This window comes from Chrysemys picta, chromosome 6 (genome assembly GCF_011386835.1).
Source record: "Chrysemys picta bellii isolate R12L10 chromosome 6, ASM1138683v2, whole genome shotgun sequence".
Lineage (NCBI taxonomy): Eukaryota > Metazoa > Chordata > Testudines > Emydidae > Chrysemys > Chrysemys picta.
The window spans coordinates 83702115-83719679 of record NC_088796.1 but is presented as its reverse complement, the minus strand read 5'-3'; the positions used below and the strand labels follow the sequence as shown (position 1 = coordinate 83719679).

Here is a 17565-nt window from a genome sequence, read left to right as displayed (position 1 = left end):
CACAAAACGTATTACTTTACTCCACCCGAACTGCCTGAGGATAGGACTCCCAGTGCAAGGTTAAACTATGCCCTGCCCTCATTAAACCAAACGAGCAGCCTCTCCTTTTCGCTGGGCAGCAGCAGGAGTGGAGCGGGTGAGAGAGAGAACCAGATTTGGACTGCAGTGGTGGAGCAAGGGGCACAACAGCCAGCGGAGACAAACAGGGCTGGAAGGGGAAACACTGATAAAGCTGTCAAGGAGAGACGGGAGGCGTCTCTTCCAAAGCATCTCACGCCAAGGCAGAAGTTTTGTAATGGGTCTGATAAGAGCTTAAATCTCTCTGTTTATTTCATTTTTCTCCAGCGCTCCTGCCTTCAGTTTGTCACAGCTGGAGAAAGCAGCCGTGCCTAGGCCTTTCCTTCACTCCTCTCCCAGACCCTCCCTCTGGGCTCCTTTAAGCTGCTGCACAATCCGATGGGGGGAAAGTAACCCCAGGGAGGATCAGCACTTTCCCAGCTCTCCCCTTGTGACCGTGAAACGCAAGCAGAAAACCTGCCTCTTTATATGAAACAGGGACTGGCACAAAGCAGGTGTGATTTGTCTGCAGGCTTCTGGGGGGCTCACACAGGTTCCCCTCTCAGGGCAGGTGCGCGTGTTCACACGCGGCGCGGACTAAGCACCCCGGGAGGCACGGCGGCTGGGGGGATCACCCCACTATCCCACCCCCCACCCCCCGCCAGGCTAGGGCAGCTGGCAGTGCGAGCTCTTGCATAGGCAACAGCAGGGAGGGAAGCTGCGGCTGCTTTAGTGGGAAGGGTGGTGCGGAAACGCCGAGTCCTGGGAGAACCGGAGCCGCGTTGCAAAATGCGATCTGTGAAGCAACAAACCCACCCGAGAGAAGCGGCCAGACAGAGCCGGTCCCTCCCCAGCTCCGCGAGCAACCACTTCCCAGCCACCTACCACCCCCCTGGCCCTGCGCACAGATGCTGCCAGCCTGCCCCGCAAACACCCTCCCCGCCCCGGCAACCCGAGACAATTCCCCGCGGGCCTCCAGCCAACCAACCTCCGCAACACAACCCTGGGCCGGCCGGCGCTCCGCGGCACGGACCCCAACCCAAATCCTGGAACCGCAGAGGCCACTCACTCAGCCCGCAGGCTGCGGCTGCGGCTGCTCCGCGTCTCCCCGGCGCTGCAAAGAGCTCGGCCAGGCAGCCGTCGGCATGCAACGTGCACGGGCAAAAGCTCCTACCTGCAAGGCTGTAACTCCTCCGCTCGCGCTCCAGTTCCCAGGGCCGCCTCCCGCTGTTCTGCGTGCCGCTGCTGAGGCGCCTGCAACAGGGGGCAGCAGCAAGAGGAGGAGTTGGTGCCAGTGTGTAACAAGTTTGGGTTGCCCCGCAGTATGGCGGCTGCTGCTGGAGGGGAGGAGGAGGGAGCTCAAGGCAGCAGCCTGAGGGCTTGTTGCCCTACCGAGAGCAGCTCCAGGGGGAGGGGATGCTGGGGGTTGTGACTTGGGGGGAGGGGAGCTGTAGGCAGCCCAGGCTCAAGCTGTGACAAGCGAGGAAGATTTTGATAGTTGTTTTCAGAGGGAGATTTTGGTCAATGGCTCGGGGAAGCAGGCACAGAAAAACCTGCTAGCCCCGGGCTGGGGGAGGGGAGAGCACTTGCAAACGCTGCCTCAAAATGATGATGGAGTGTTAGCTGCATGTCCGGGGGGGAGATTCAGACGTGTTTGTACACAGAAAACATGCTACGTTTCCCTACGCTGCTACTGCTATCTGTAAGCACAGAGGGAGAGGAAGACCTTTCTTCTCAAAATACCAGGGCTGGAAATGGAAACCTCCAGAGCGGAGGGCTTTTCACTTGTAACAGACGTTATTTCTCATTTGTGTGCCATTTTATCCGGCCTTGAATCATAAACCTGGATGTCTTTCTTCTCACACACACAGACACTGTATAATAACCTGGCTAACACAGACAAGATTGCTCCTGCTGAATATTCACAAGTGCCCTGACTACTGTGTCATCTCCTGTATATAGAATGAAGTTATGTAGCTGAGACACACTAGTGTGTGATGGGGGGGAGGATACTAAACAAGAAAGGAACTGTCAAACACACTAAAGATTGCCTAGGTGTTGGGAGACCACAGTGACTAGATGTCATAGCCAAACCCGTAGCCAAGGCTTACTTTACACAGGTACTTTATGGATGTAATTTCATTTGGTGTCAATGGGACTATTCGGGAGGCACACACATAGTAGTTTTAGATTAATTCCTTCCACACATCATCTAGGCCAGGGGTTGGTTCTCAGCCTTTCCAGACCACTGTAGTCCCTTCAGGAGTCTGATTTATCTTGCATACCCCAAGGTTTATGTCACCTTAAAACTATTTGCTTACAAAATCAGACCTAAAAATACAAGTGTCACAGCACACTATTACCGAAAAAATGCTACTTTATCATTTTTACCATATAATTATAAAATAAATCAATTGGAATATAATACACCTCTACCTCGATATAACGCTGTCCTCAGGAGCCAAAAAATCTTACCGCTTTATAGATGAAATCGTGTTATATTGAACTTGCTTTGATCCACCAGAGTGTGCAGCCCCGCCCCCCTGGAGCACTGCTTTACCCCCATTATATCCGAATTCCTGTTATATCGGGTCGCGTTATATCGAGGTAGCGGTGTATTGTACATACATTTCAGTGTATAGGATACAGAGCAGTATAATCAAGTTATTTTATGTATGACATTTTAGTTTAGTAATGACTTCGCTGATGCTTTTTATGTAGCCTGTTGTAAAACTAGGCAAATATCTAGATGAGTTTATATATCCCCTGGAAGACCTCTGCATACCCCTGGTTGAGAACCACTGATCTAGGCACTATAGCCTTTGACAGCTGGCCCCCTCACCTACTGTGCAACACTGACTTTCTCCTACAGTGACTGCACTTTCCTGTTCCCTTGTCAAAGGGTAATACCACAATGGGAGGCTTAAAGTTGGTTTGATCAACAATAAGCTCCAGGTGAGACAGCAAGGCATGCTGTTCCCTGGCACTAGCATGACAAAGCAGCATTGAGTGGAATGGCTTTTGCTATCTTTTTAGCTATTTTCAATAGCCATTTTTCTACTTCTGTGCTTCTTTATATGCTATGAAAAGGAAAGGGAGTATCCATTTTTCAACCAGAATGCAGCCACCCTTGATGAAAAAGATGGCAATTGCATACAATAAATCAACCGATCATTGATTATTTGGTTGTGTATCATTTGAGGGTACCTTAATGTACTTGTATTGAAAAAATAGATTTGGTACCTTCAGAAACCTATCAAGCTGCGCACTAGCTACCTATGTAATCATTTGATGTTATTTCATGACCCTTGTCCTCACTCCCCTTTTGCTCCTTTATATTTGTCACACCCACCTTCAGCAACTTGTCTCAATCTAGATTGTAAGATCCGGACTGGGACAGTCTCAGTGCAAAGCACAACAGGGCCCAAACCCTGATTGGGGGCTCGCAGCACTAACACAATACAAATAAATAATAATAGTTAATAAATAACAAACATATACTATGCAAGAGCAATTCCAATTAAGTGTAGATGACTTTATCTGTAATACGAGGGGAGCAGTAGCCTGGCAGAGGAAAGGAAATAGGCCAGTGACTATGCAGATGTAACCCATGATGCTTCTGCCGAGTCACTGATGAGTTTTTGATTACAGTCAGTCATACCCTATGCAAAGCTATGATAACTGTTGTTTTATTTACCTTATAGGTGAATATGAACCAGCATTGCAGACACACAGTTTCTTAATCACTAGGGCAGAGGTCAGCAACCTTCAGCACACGGCCCATCAGGGTAATCTACTGGCAGGCCGCGAGACATTTTGTTTACGTTGACTGTCCACAGGCACGGCCCCCCCACAGCTCGCAGTGGTCGCGGTTCGCCGTTCCCAGCCAATGAGAGCTGCGGGAAGCGGCACAAGCCGCTTGGACGTGCTGGCCACTGCTTCCCGCAGCTCCGATTGGCCAGGAACTGCAGCCATTGGGAGCTGCGGGGAGCCATGCCTTTGGAGAGTCAATGTAAACAAAATGTCTCGTGGCTCATCAGTGGATTACCCTGATGGGCCACGTACCGAAGGTTGCCGACCCCTGCACTAGGGCCCTACCAAATTAATGGCCATGAAAAACGCATCATGGACCGTGAAATCTGGTCTCCCCCACGTAAAATCTGGTCTTTTGTGTGCTTTTACCCTATACTACACAGATTTCATAGAAGAGACCAGTATTTCTCAAGTTGGGGGTCCTGAACCAAAAGGGATTTGCGGGGGGGGTCACAAGGTTATTTTAGGGGTGTTGCGGTATTGCCACCCTTACTTCTACACTGCCTTCAGAGTTGGGTGGCCAGAGAGCAGTAGCTGTTGGCCAGGTGCCCAGCTCTGAAGGCAGCACCCCATCAGCAGCAGCACAGAAGGGTAGCAATACCATACCACGACACCTTTACTTCTGTGCTGCTGCCTTTAGAGCCGGGCAGCAAGAGAGTGGCAGCTGCTGACCGAGGATCCAGCTCTGAAGGCAGCAGCACCGAAGTAAGGGTGGGAATACCATACCATGCCATCCTTACTTCTGCGCTGCTGCTGGCAGTGACTCTGCCTTCAGAGCTGGGCTCCAGCTGCTGCTCTCCGGCCGCTCAGTTCTGAAGGCATCGCCACCGCCAGCAGCAGCACAGAGATAAGGGTAGCAGTACTGCAACCTCCCCGTCCCCCCCTTTGCTCCCCCAGTCCAACTCCTTTTTGGATCAGGACCCCTAAAGTTACAACACCATGAAATTTCAGATTTAAATATCTGAAATCATGAAATTTATGATTTTTAAAACCCTATAACCATGAAATTGACCAAAATGGACGGTGAATTTGGTAGGGCCTTATTCATCACCATAGAATGGAATTCCAGTGTCCTTTGATTATTTTTGCTTTGTTATCAGGAACCAAATAAACACATTTGAACAAAATATTTAGTTTACTGGAGATTTGCATTAATTTTGTTGGGAGTCTGTAGCCCAAAAGAGTGCTTAGATTCAGCACTGCAAAATGTGCATGGTTTAGTACAGTGATGTCACAGTTCTCCACTAATCTGTCCATAATTCACATTAGCTATAGAAAAGAGATATTGTTAAAATTGAATTACTGAGAAATTGGAGCCTGATATGGATTCAGACTAACATCTCCAGCCAGGGACAATTGACCTGCAAATCAGGGCCTGGCCACCTTGACACTTTAGGATGACTGTCACTTTTCAGGCTTTGTCAACACCTACCAACTTTTGTTGGTCAGTGGTCAAGGTGTGAAAAAACACACCCCTGACCGACACGTTTCACTGACAAAAGCACCGGTGTGGACAGCGCTATGTTGGGGGAAAGATGTTCATTGGGGGTGGTTTAATTATGCTGGTGGGAGAGCTGTCTCCCATCAGCATAGAGCGGCTACACAGGAGACCTTGCAGTGGTTCAGCTCTGCTGCTATAAGGTCTGTAATGTAGACATAAGAGGCATTTGAAATGCTAGGGTTTGAGAGAGGTGGCAGGATGTTAATAGATATAGGGAACATTAGCTATTATACAGAGGACCGTGAGTAATCCAATTCCCTTCAGATGGTACACCTGATCAAACATTACATCGTTGAAATGCCAATTTAATCCAAGCCAGCATGCCTGACACTATAATGGATTCTGTCACACCTTTAACATCAAAAAGGGTCACAGACTATAAAGAACTTTGATTTCAGGCAGCAAGAAGGAGCCAATGACACATGGCTTTAGAGCAGTTTCTGAAAGGCTGCCTGACAAAGGGTCTGAGAACAGGATGAGCTGGGGAGAAAGCATATGGGATCTAGAAGTGTAAGGCCTGGTCTACTCTTAAAAGTTTTGTGGCCGTTGCTATATCTATGAGGAATGGGGAAAAAGTGTTATGTGTTTGCTAGTATAACTTATTTTGTTTGGGGAAATGGTATAAGTTGTACCAGCAAAAGCATCTTTTCCCAGTACAGTGGCATCTCCACTAGGGGAGTGGAGTATATATATACTGACCAGAGCCGACTCCAGGCACCAGCCCAGCAAGCAGGTGCTTGGGGCGGCCAATGGAGAGGGGCAGCACGTCCGGCTCTTCAGCGGCAATTCGGCGTCGGGTCCCTTGCTCCCTCTCAGAGTGAAGGACCAGCCGCCGAATTGCCGCCGAAGACTGAAGCGGCAGCGGTATAGCAGATCGCGATTGCAGCTTTTTTTTTTCTTTTTGCTGTTTGGGGCGGCAAAAACCCTGGAGGCGGCCCTGATACTGACAAACCCTTTCTACTTCAGACAAGGCCTTTGATTATGGGCTAGACTGCTGTATCTCCTGAGGGGTGCAGTACAGAAGACACAGCCCAAGGAAAGAGAGACAAAGATGGCCTTACACCACCTTTTCATCATACAGATTCTGGGTTGCTACAGGAATTGAGATGGCCCTCAACATAAGGTAAAGCAACCATAGGGTCACTCTAACACAGGGGTGGGAAAACTACGGCCCATGGGCCAGATTCAGCCCGTCAGGGCTTTAGATCCGGCCCACGGGATTGCTACCCCCATGGCGCTGCAGGCCCCGCGCCACTCCTGGAAGCAGCCAGCGCCACATTCCTGGGGGAGGAGGAAGCAGAGGGCTCCGCGCACTGCCCTCACCTGCAGGCACCGCCCCCCGCAGCTCCCATTGTCCGGGAACAGGGAACCGCAGCCAGTGGGAGCTTCAGGGGAGGTACCCACAGGCGAGGGCAGCGTGTGGAGCCCTCTGCCCCCAGGGACATGGTGCTGGCTGCTTCTGGGAGTGGTGCAGGGCCAGGGCAGGCAGGCAGGGCGCCTGCCTTAGCTCCGCTGCGCACTGCTGCCACCCCGGAGCCGCTCTAGGTAAGCGGTGCCAGGCCAGAGCCCACACCCCAAACCCCTCCTGCACCCCGTGCCCCAACTCCCTGCCCTGAGCCCCCTGGCGCACTCCTCCTGCACTCCAACCCCCTGCCCTAAGCCCCCTGCCACACTCCTCCCTGCACCCCTGCCCTGAACCCCCCTCCCTCACTCTGCACCCCAGCCCCCTTCTCTGAGCCCCCTCATACACCTCACACCCTTCCTCTGCCCCAACCCCTTTCCCTGGGCCCCTTCCTGCACACTGTACCCCCTCCCACACCCCAATCCCATGCCCAAGCCCTACATTCATGGCCCTACATGCAATTTCCCCACCAGATGTGGTCCTCGGGCCAAAAGTTTGCCCATCCCTGCTCTAACTTATGGCAGCCTCTTCAGAGATGCCTGTGGACTGGCTGTTCAACAATGTAAAATACCCAGAGCAGCATATGGGGGCTGGACCAGGAATCAACACAAAAGTTTATTCACTGCTACTACACCTATGTAGATTAGCTTTCACAGAGTTTTAAAGTAATACCATTTTGTCTGTTTAATACTTTTAATCTCTACTCTCAAATTTTAACTCATGCTTTAGACTAAATCTTGGGCAACCCTTGCAGACTGAGAAGTGAAACAGGGGACCCAATGCAATTTGGGATTCTTAGTCAAAAGGGCACAGAAGAGATCCCCTCCCATGAAATGTGTCACTGTCAGACATGCGGTCCTAATAATGCATGAGAAATGCCTAATGGCCAGTGATGAGAACTGAGTTTAAGGGACATAAGATAAGGGACAGTATCTGTGTCACTGTAAATTCCTGTCAAAGTTCCCACTACAAATAACATCTTTCAGACGATTTTAAAAACAAGTGGCAGCATTGTGCTTAAGTGAATGTAGTGTTGGCAAAAGGTGCTGACTGACAGCCTTAGAAACTAAGGTTTGCTATTTATCCACTGAACAGATACAACATAGGTAGCAGGGCTACTATTGTCATATCACCTTTCCAATATGCCTCAGGCCTAACATTCATGGCTCATTCGTGATTGGAAACAAGAGTACTACTGTATTAACATATTTTGTGATGAGGATACCTGCCTACTAACCTTGCCTAAAACTAATTTCATACAAAACTATCAGATATTTCTCATATCATTTTTATGAATGAATTTTGAAAGCAAAATTATTTTGACAATTAGTAAAGAGCAAAACAAAAATTTAGCACAGCAACATGTTTCACTTCTTTTAAAAAAAAAAGATGTCACTTTCTTTTTTTAAATAAAATGTGTTGTGGCAATGAGGTCATATAATGAACAACTATTAATACAGGATGACAGCAGTTGCTTCTAACATGGATTCCAAAGTAATGCATGAAACATGACTTTAAATAACTCCGTTATAAGTAAAGCATAATCTTCTAAACACACATTAATATATGCTACAAAGAAATTTTACTCAAAGTCTGTCTCGGTCTTAACATAGCTACTGCTTGGTATCATGTTCAGAGGAGTATTACACTCCATGGCATATCAAAAGGACATTTTAATTACACGGTAATCTGCACCTACCCCAGAAAGAAAAGTAATTAACAATGAAAAACTAAGTTAAAATAATCTGTAGAATCTGACTATACTCTCAGAAACAAAGCTATAAATTTAATCCTAGGAGAAATATGCTGTAGTAGCAGAAGATCACAGAGCAGTGGTGAGTCAGAGCAAGATTTAAGTTGGCCTAGAAGTTTAGATTTGGAGCCGAGGATAAATAAGATCGTGAATGAGTGAATAGGTGGTAGGTATGTAGCAAGTTGGTGAAAGGGAGAATGATTGTGTCTGGGGGTTTGCAAGCAAGTAGATAAGGAAATGAATAGATGAGTAGCAGAATGTATGAATGGGTGAATGGACAACTGAATGAAAAAGTGAAAGAATGAGTAAGTAGTTAGGGGGAATAGATAAGCAAGTAAGTGAATGCATAGCTGAACAGGTCAGACTATATTGTTATATGACTATATTGCTGCGATATTTCAATGTCAGTTAATCAGTGCTGTATCAGTGCAAAAAGAAAATTACATGTATTTCTAACTAGCCATTTCAAACTGACCATCATGAAAAGGGAACCATAGTGAACATCATTTAATATTTAGTATTTAAATGCACTTTAAAATTCTAAAACCAACAATAAAAATCCTTTTGGAAATCATAATTAAGGCTACGATTTTGTCACGGAGGTTGCAGAAGTCACGGAATCCATGACTTCCCATGACTGTGTGACTTCAGGCCCAGCAGCTGGGAGCTGCAGGGTCCTGATGTCTCCTGCAGTGGCAGGGAGCTGTGAGATACCCCCGCCGCCTGAAGCAGCGGCCCCCCAAGCTCCCAGCCGCTATGGGCGGCAGGGGTACACCACAGCCCCCAGCTACTGTGGGTACCGGGGGGTACTCCACAGCTCCCGGCTGCTGTGGAGGACAGGGGGACCCTGGCAGCTCCCTACCAGCCACAGCAGCAGGGGGATCTGCAGCTCCCCACCAGCTGCAGCGGCAGGGAGATCCCTGCAGCTCCCTGCCACCATGGGGTGGGAGGGCAGGCGGATCCCTGCAGCTCCCCAGCCACCACAGTGGGGCAGAGGGACCCTGGCAGCTTCCCACTGTGGAGGTGGCAGGGGATTCCTGCAGCTCCTAGCTACTGGGGAGGAGGGAGAGGGACTCTGGAACTCTGAGCTCCCAGGGGTGGTGGGGACCCCAGAGCTCCCAGCCACCCTGCAGCTGCCCAGTCCCTTCCCATTTATCACGGATATTTTTAGTAAAAGTCAGGGACAGGTCACGTACTTCCGTGAATGTTTCTTTATTACCCATGACTTGTCCATGACTTTTTCTACAAATATCCATGACAAAATCTTAGCTTAATCATAATATGTACATTTAAGAAGTGGAGACATTTTTTAAACACAAGCAGAAGTTTTCCACAGGCTTACACAGTTTAACAACACCTCCAAAGGCAATATTGCTACTACTACTAATAAATAATAATAATGATAATAATAGTACTTGGCACATTTCATCCATAGAGCTCAAATACATTTTCAAAGCTGGATACGTATATTATCCCCATTTTCCAGATGGATAAACTGAGGTACAAGGAGGTAAAGTGACTTATCCAAGGTTACATAGTGATTCAGTGGCAGAACCAGGAACAGATTGAACCAAGGACTTGTGCTACTGTGCCCTACCCACTAAACCACATAAAATGTATTGTCATTTGCTCTATAAAACTAGAGCAGCTATATAACTATAAAATACTAGCCAAGGGATGTACATTCCCAGGGATGTGGGGATTTATCTAAGCACCTCGTAAGGGTGGAATTCACTCTTTTGCAAAGGGCCCATGCCAAGCCCTTATAATTGCCCCTTTACTAGACATAGTGTGTGTGTGGTGGTGTAGCTGCTGCACAGGCCTCTGCCTAGCCTGTGGTTCTGTGCTGGCTCCAAATGAGATAACATGGGATAGATCACTAAATTCTCATGTGCTTGATCTAGTGGCCAGTAACTCCTTACTGGGGGCACAGAGGTGCAGTGTCCCCCATCCCAGCTCATAATCTAGATTACAGACTCATAGGGGCTATGCTGTAGTTCAGTGCCTCGCCAATGAGATAGGGAAGAGAATTTTGCTCCATTCCAGCACCCATTTAATCAATTTAAGAGCCATAGCCTTTGGCCCTTACTCACGTGAGTAACTTCACTTGAATTACCTGTGAGAGTTGCAGATTCCAAATTAGAACACTACAAAACAGAGTATAAACTTTGAAACTTGTATTGTAGTTGCTGCTGCTGTTGTACTGGCTCCATGTCTCAAACGGTTTCAAGTAACACACAAACCACTGAATTCCTGTAGTCACTCAGCCAACCAATGAACCCACAAAAGGAGAAGTCATCATCTAAAACACCCCTGGAATGAAACATGAAAGTAGACTCTTCCTCTCCTTCTGTTTCCTTCATCATTATATTTTTTTAACATTTTCTTGCCTGCAACCTTTGTCCTTCTAATTTTAAAAGAATGTAAAAACTTGATATAACTTGCTACCCTATTAACTGAATCTCTTTGCTGAAGCTAAACCAGGTCACGATTCCCTGAAGTGTGGTGTTATTTTCCTGTCCAGCTGTGAGGTTTTACTTTCCACCAGTTGCTACTATTGAATTTCTGTTATTTCAAATGGAGAATAATAGCTTAGGATCCAATTGCTTCGCAATTATACGTTAAATAAAAGGAAACAAGGTACAGGAAAGAACAGGATTTTCTAAGACGGTATGAGTAAATTCAGCAAACAAAGATCTCATGGGAACACAGATCTCTGTCCTAGAGAATAAGAAATAGGCTCATAAAGAGCAGGGTAGAAGGGATAAAGATCAAGGACAGTCTTTGATAACAGACTATTATAGGCATAAAAGATCACTGTTACCAGCCTGAAATAAAAAATGATATGTGTAGGTTTTATATACTGTACATAAGAGCCTCAGTGAGTTTTAGTGCAAAATATCAAATATCACAGCTGTGTCTCAGAAAAAACACTGAAAAATGCATGGGTACTGCATGTTACATGATGTGTACGTCCTTTCAGTTACTGAAACTATTTTCAACCTTCCCAAAAAGCACTTGATCCTATCATCAGCTGATCTCCTGTTACCTGCAAAAATTATAGACTCAAACCTTTTAGCTGACAAATCCACCCACCCTTTACAGCTTCCTCCCTCAGCTCTCTGGAGAACCACCCAGACCCAGACAGATATGTTGCAAAAAGGGGGGAAAGTCAGGGAATGAGAAGAAATTAATTAATAATTACTGCTCCATCACAATGTGACTCAGCAATGGAGATAAATTAGATTAGGCTGAAGACACAGACCCAGTCTGACTCTTCTTCTGAGTCAGTTCTTAAATACAGAGTTGGGGAGGGCACCATATGGCTGGAGCTGCTTCTTTTGTTCATTTATTAAATATGTATTAATTTCTAATAATTTTAGAATAATAAAAGGAAGGAACTACAAAGAAAAGAGCCAAAGATATAGCCAATGACATCAACTAGTAATTACCAATGTGTTGCTCTGTAGTAAGAATGAAGATGGATACAAAAGAGAAAGTTCTAGAGGACAGGAAGTGTGTGACAAGCAGAGGAGAGTGCCTCTACTGAGAATTCTGTGGGGGGGTCTGGAGAGGGGGCTTAGGGCTGGAGCAGGGGGCTGGGGTGTGGAAAAGGGTTCAGGTGCGGGCTCTGGGAGCTGCCCCCACCCAAGGTGCTACCCTCACAGCTCCCATTGGCCACAATTCCTGGCCAATGGGAGCTGCAGAGCCGGTGCTTGGGGCAGGAGCAGTATGCGGAGCCCCCATGGCCGGCTGCCCCTATGCCTAGGAGACAGAGGGTCATGCTGGCTGCTTCCCTGGAGCCGTGCAGAGCCAGGTAGGGACCCTGCCAGCTCCGCACCAACCAGACTTTTAACGGCCTGGTCAGCACCAGTCCCCTTTTGACCGGGTGTTCCAGTTGAAAACTGGACACTTGGCAACCCTAGTGGGCACAGTGGAGGTGAGTTGGTCAAAGGTGGATAAGTGCACAGGAGGAAACTGGGTAAACAGAATGTAATTACTTGAGCTGGAATTTGGCCAGATAACAACCTTAGATTTTCAAAAATATCATTTTGGAAAATTAACTCAGTACATTTTTGTAATGCAACAAAAACATGTGTAATACAGTGCAGCTGCCCAAAACCTGCCTGTGATTTGTTGTATGACATGCCTAGAGCCAAACAATTTCAAGCCAAGGCCTTTTTGAGTCAATGAATGTCTGTGTGACCAGCCTACTTCAACTATTATATGTTTTTCTTTGTTGAGAGAAAGAAAATAAATGACCTTTCCAATAAAGGATACAAATATGGTCATTATTTCTGTCTATCCCCAGTTTTTCCATGACCTTGGACATGAACCAAAATCAAGGATGAATGAAGATTTAAGGATCTTCATCATATCAATCCCGTTCAGCTTCTGCCACACTTCAGACATCTATGAACTCAACAGGAGGGGTAGGCAAGCAGCCTTCTTTCAAACTGAAGTTATGCTACGGCAGGGGCAGTCTGCAAACAGTGCGTAAATCTGAGGCTGGCACACTATACACTTCCAGAGCCTGAACACGTTACCTACACAACATGGCTTACATGCTGGCAGGAGATCCAAGATCAGGTCTCTTCTGAAACTCAGTTTTCCATGTCAGAACACGCAGGACTGCTGATTATTTGAAATGATAAAGGAACACATTTGTTAATTCATTCTCTATGAAGCAAACCACCCTCTCCACCAAACAAACAAATCTAAATGCGAAGATATGAAACACTAACAAGCCCTTAAACAAATGTTATGTGACAAATATTTTTAGAGAAAATAAGATAAAACAGCAAACTTTGAATGCAAATTTATGTGGTGTATTACTAAACTGTTATTATAACAAGAAAACAGCCTTGCGGCTGTATTGGATTTGAATGAGAGGCTACATTACCTGAGGCTCAGGCATGATGATTGATGGAAAAATATTCACTTAGAGAGCTTTTATATTTCAGCATTATCTGATTGAAACCATTTAACCTGCTCAAAAACTGGACTGGCTGGGTCTTTTGCAGACACCCAAGTTTTGCTAAAACAGATTTTAACATAATTGTTATTAAATTGTAGATTTATAGGCTGTCAGTATTTTGTCACACAGGCCTTTACTGAGTCTAGGCTGAAATGTTGACTAACTGGTTAACCACTGAAAGGAATAGGGGCCAACTTGGCCCTTTCCAGGCTTCATCATTTCACAAGTGAATGGAAGGGAAAACTCATCCCGCTGGATTGAAGCGTGTGGGACCAGTCAACCACCTCTGCAGCACTGTCCCACCTGCCTGAAGCCCGGCAATCTGTGCATATGGAGAGTTTGTATATGAGCATGGGTCAGACCTAGGAGAATATGTATTGCCCCACTAGACCTGAAAAATTATGACCTCAGACTGTAATAACTTTTCTGTGGATCTTCTCCATGTTACAAAATCCCTTCTTCATGGAGGCTCTTGGGCACTCAATGAAGCCCTGGCATCTCAATCCTATTCCAAAGGAACCCCAGGAGGATCCAGAGTTGGTACTGAAGCACAGGGCTTCACTGTAGGTCACCCTTGTCTCCTGCAGTATTTAGATCATACAATGATTCTTAGGGAGGAACCCCCTGTTCATTCTAGGAGAACCCCAACTTCTCAACAAAGTGATTTTGCAAAAATTCTGCAAGGGTAACCTTCACATTTTTCCTCCCTGAGCAGAGACCCATTCCTCAGGTTTTCTCAGGGCAATCTAGCCAAATATTTATTTTAGCTTGATTATTTAGATGGCTCATCTTTTTCCAGAATTTTTACATGTCTGCTGATCCCCCTCTTTTTTGTTTATAGACATTGCAAATTTTGTGCTCATTGGACCTCAGCCTACTCCCTTGGCTAACTAACAAGAACCTTATTTGCAGCCTGAACAGAGTTGCCAAACTAAAGATTGAATGGGTCTGGCTACTGAACTGCCATGTCACCCCTATAAATGGTTCCTCCAGGTCATAACTGAGGCAAAATGGCTGGGTAATGTAGGGAAGCTTACACTGCTGCTGTGCAACACATCAATACAAATTCTTAGCATTATAGTGATTTTGATGTTTGAAGTGCTTTTATAGACATTCATTGATTCTCACAATACCTCTGCAAGGCAAAGGACTTTTGTATTCATTGCTATCAATCCAGCACCTTTCAGAAGCACAGTGACATACAAATGTATATACATGCACACTGACGCATACAAGATTATTATTCACCTCTGATACTAAAATCTGTTACTTTCAAAGTATTAGAATACATGAGAAAACACATACTAAAATATACAGCCTGATAGGCAAAAAAGACTGCCTGAATTAAAATAGTTCCCTTGAGCTTTGTGATGCACTATGTGTTTTTGCATGGAGCCTGCAAGTCTGAAAGCCAAACATATGGGAGCCAAATAGATTTTCTATATATATATGTTAATTCTGCAAGAGCTTCCAAGGGGCAGCCTTGCCCCAAGTGATAATTAATGTATTTTCAGGATCACAGTAGCACATCATCTGTTTAAACTCTGGTGTGATTGACTAAAGAACAATTGAAATCTCTTTTATGGAGCATAAAAAAAATCATGATAACCCTCGAAGCTTTTCAAATTCTTCCACTGCAGTACCACAGTATTAAACTTGTTTGTTTTTGAGGCTACCAATAAACTTTTGACCCAGTCGAAAGTAATGGAATTACTTGTCACAATTCTGTTTACCGTGGTCAGTGCCATCTACCTCCATTTGAAAAAATAATTTTCTTGAAAGCAACTGTGCTCTGTAGTATAGCAAAGCTTGATAATACAGCTCCTATCTCCGGCTAATCTTTGTAGTAATATAAAAAGCCTTATTTCCTTTTTCATTAAATAAAGTGCCTTGCAAAGCCAAAATGTCAATGTATTAATGGTATCAGAATAAAGGGCCAATATATTTGACAATATATTGACTCTAACCTAGCAGAGAGAAATAACAATCAGTCTTGAGGGTTCAGAAAAAGGAAGGTACTAAAATAAATCCTTTGGTAGAAAGCTGTCAGAGGAACCGGATGGTCCGCAGAGCTAAGACGACACAAACCTGCCTTTTCTGGAAATGTTCTTACTAGGGCTGTCAAGCAATTAAAAAAATGAATCGCGATTAATCGCACTCTTAAACAATAATAGAATACCATTTATTTAAATATTTTTGGATGTTTTCTACATTTTTAAATATATTGATTTCAATTACAACACAGAATAAAAAGTGTACAGTGCTCACTTTATTTTTCATTAAAAGTATTTGCACTGTAAAAAAACAAAAGAAATAGTATTTTTCAATTAATCTAATACAAGTACTGTAGTGCAATCTCTTTATCATGAAAGTTGAACTTACAAATGTAGAATCATTTCCAAAAAAACTGCATTCAAACATAAAACAATGTAAAATGTTAGAGCTTGCAAGTCCACTTAGTCCTACTTCTCATTCAGCCAATCACTAAAACAAACAAGTTTGTTTATATTTGCAGGAGATAATGCTGCCCGCTTCTTGTTTACAATGTCACCAGAAAGTGAGAACAGGTGTTCACATGGCACTATTGTAGCCGGCATAACAAGATATTTATGACAGGTTTCAGAGTAGCAGCCGTGTTAGTCTGTATCCGCAAAAAGAAGAACAGGAGTACTTGTGGCACCTTAGAGACTAACAAATTTATTAGAGCATAAGCTTTCGTGGACTACAGCCCACTTCTCCGGAGTGGGCTGTAGTCCACGAAAGCTTATGCTCTAATAAATGTGTTAGTCTCTAAGGTGCCACAAGTACTCCTGTTCTTCTTTTTGCAAGATATTTATGTGCTAGACTAGATGTGCTAAAGATTCATATGTCCCTTCATGCTTCAACCACCATTCCAGGGGAAAATGTGTCCATGCTGATGATGGGTTCTGCTCAATAACAATCCAAAGAAGTGCAGACCAAGGCATTTTCATTTTCATTATCTGAGTCAGATCCCACCAGCCAGAAGGTTGATTTTCTTTTTTGGTGGTTTGGATTCTGTAGTTTCTGCATCAGAATGTTGCTTTTTTAAGACTTCTCAAAGTATTCTCCACATCTCGTCCCACTCAGATTTTGGAAGGCACTTCAGATTCTTAAACCTTGGGTTGGTTAGAAATCTCACGTTGGTACCTTCTTTGCGTTTTGTGAAATCTACAGTGAAAGTGTTCTTAAAATGAACATGTGCTGGGTCATCATCCGAGACTGCTATAACATGAAATATATGGCAGAATGCGGGTAAAACAGAGCAGGAGACATACAATTCTTCCTCAAGGAGTTCAGTCACAAATTTAATTAACGCATTATTTTTTTAATGAGCGTCATCAGCATGGAAGCATGTCCTCTGGAATGGTGGCCGAAGCATGAAGGGCCATACAATTGTTTAGCATATCTGGCACGTAAATACCTTGCAATGCCAGCTGCAAAAGTGCCATGCAAAGAGGGCAGCATTATCTCCTGTAAATGTAAACAAACTTGTTTGTCTTAGCGATTGGCTGAACAAGAAGTAGGACTGAGTGGACTTGTAGGCTCTGAAGTTTTACAATGTTCATTTTTGAGTGCAGTTATGTAACAAAAAAAATCTACATTTGTATGTTGCACTTTCATGACAAAAATTGCGCTACCATACTTGTATGAGGTGAATTGAAAAATACTATTTCTTTTGTTTATTATTTTTACAGTGCAAATATTTGTAAAAAAAAAAAAATATACACCCCTTCCCCAAGGCCCTGCCCCCAGCTCACTACATTCCCCCTCCCTCGTTGGCTCACTCTCCCCCACCCTCACTCACTTTCACTGGGCTAGGGCAGGGGGTTGGGTTGCACGAGGGGGTGAGGGCTCTAACAGAGGGCTCGGGTGGGGCTGGGGGGTTGGGCTGTGGGAAGGGGTGAGGGCTCCGACTGGGGATGTGGGTTCTCAGGGGGCTGGGGATGAGGGGTTCAGGGTGCGGGAGGGGGCTGTGGGTTGAGGCAGGGGGTTAGGGTGCAGGGAGAGTTAGGGCTCCATCTGGGGGTGTGGACTCTGAG

General features: G+C 45.3%; 1 protein-coding gene across 11 annotated transcripts in view; it reads right to left on the bottom strand.

The window, feature by feature from the left end:
- SEMA4D (semaphorin 4D) overlaps positions 1–1626 on the bottom strand; it is a 159989-nt gene extending 158363 nt beyond the window's left edge. For 4 of the 11 annotated variants that reach the window (XR_010588854.1, XM_005307647.5, XM_042854590.2 and 1 more), the window contains exon 1: positions 1232–1580. The gene's annotated coding sequence lies outside the window, so the exon portion shown is untranslated. Of the gene's footprint in view, positions 1–15; positions 201–1045 lie in introns of those variants that run through there. The other 7 variants (XM_065550391.1, XM_005307645.4, XM_065550393.1 and 4 more) reach the window with 5 other exon arrangements.
- Between the last annotated feature and the right edge of the window lie 15939 nt (positions 1627–17565).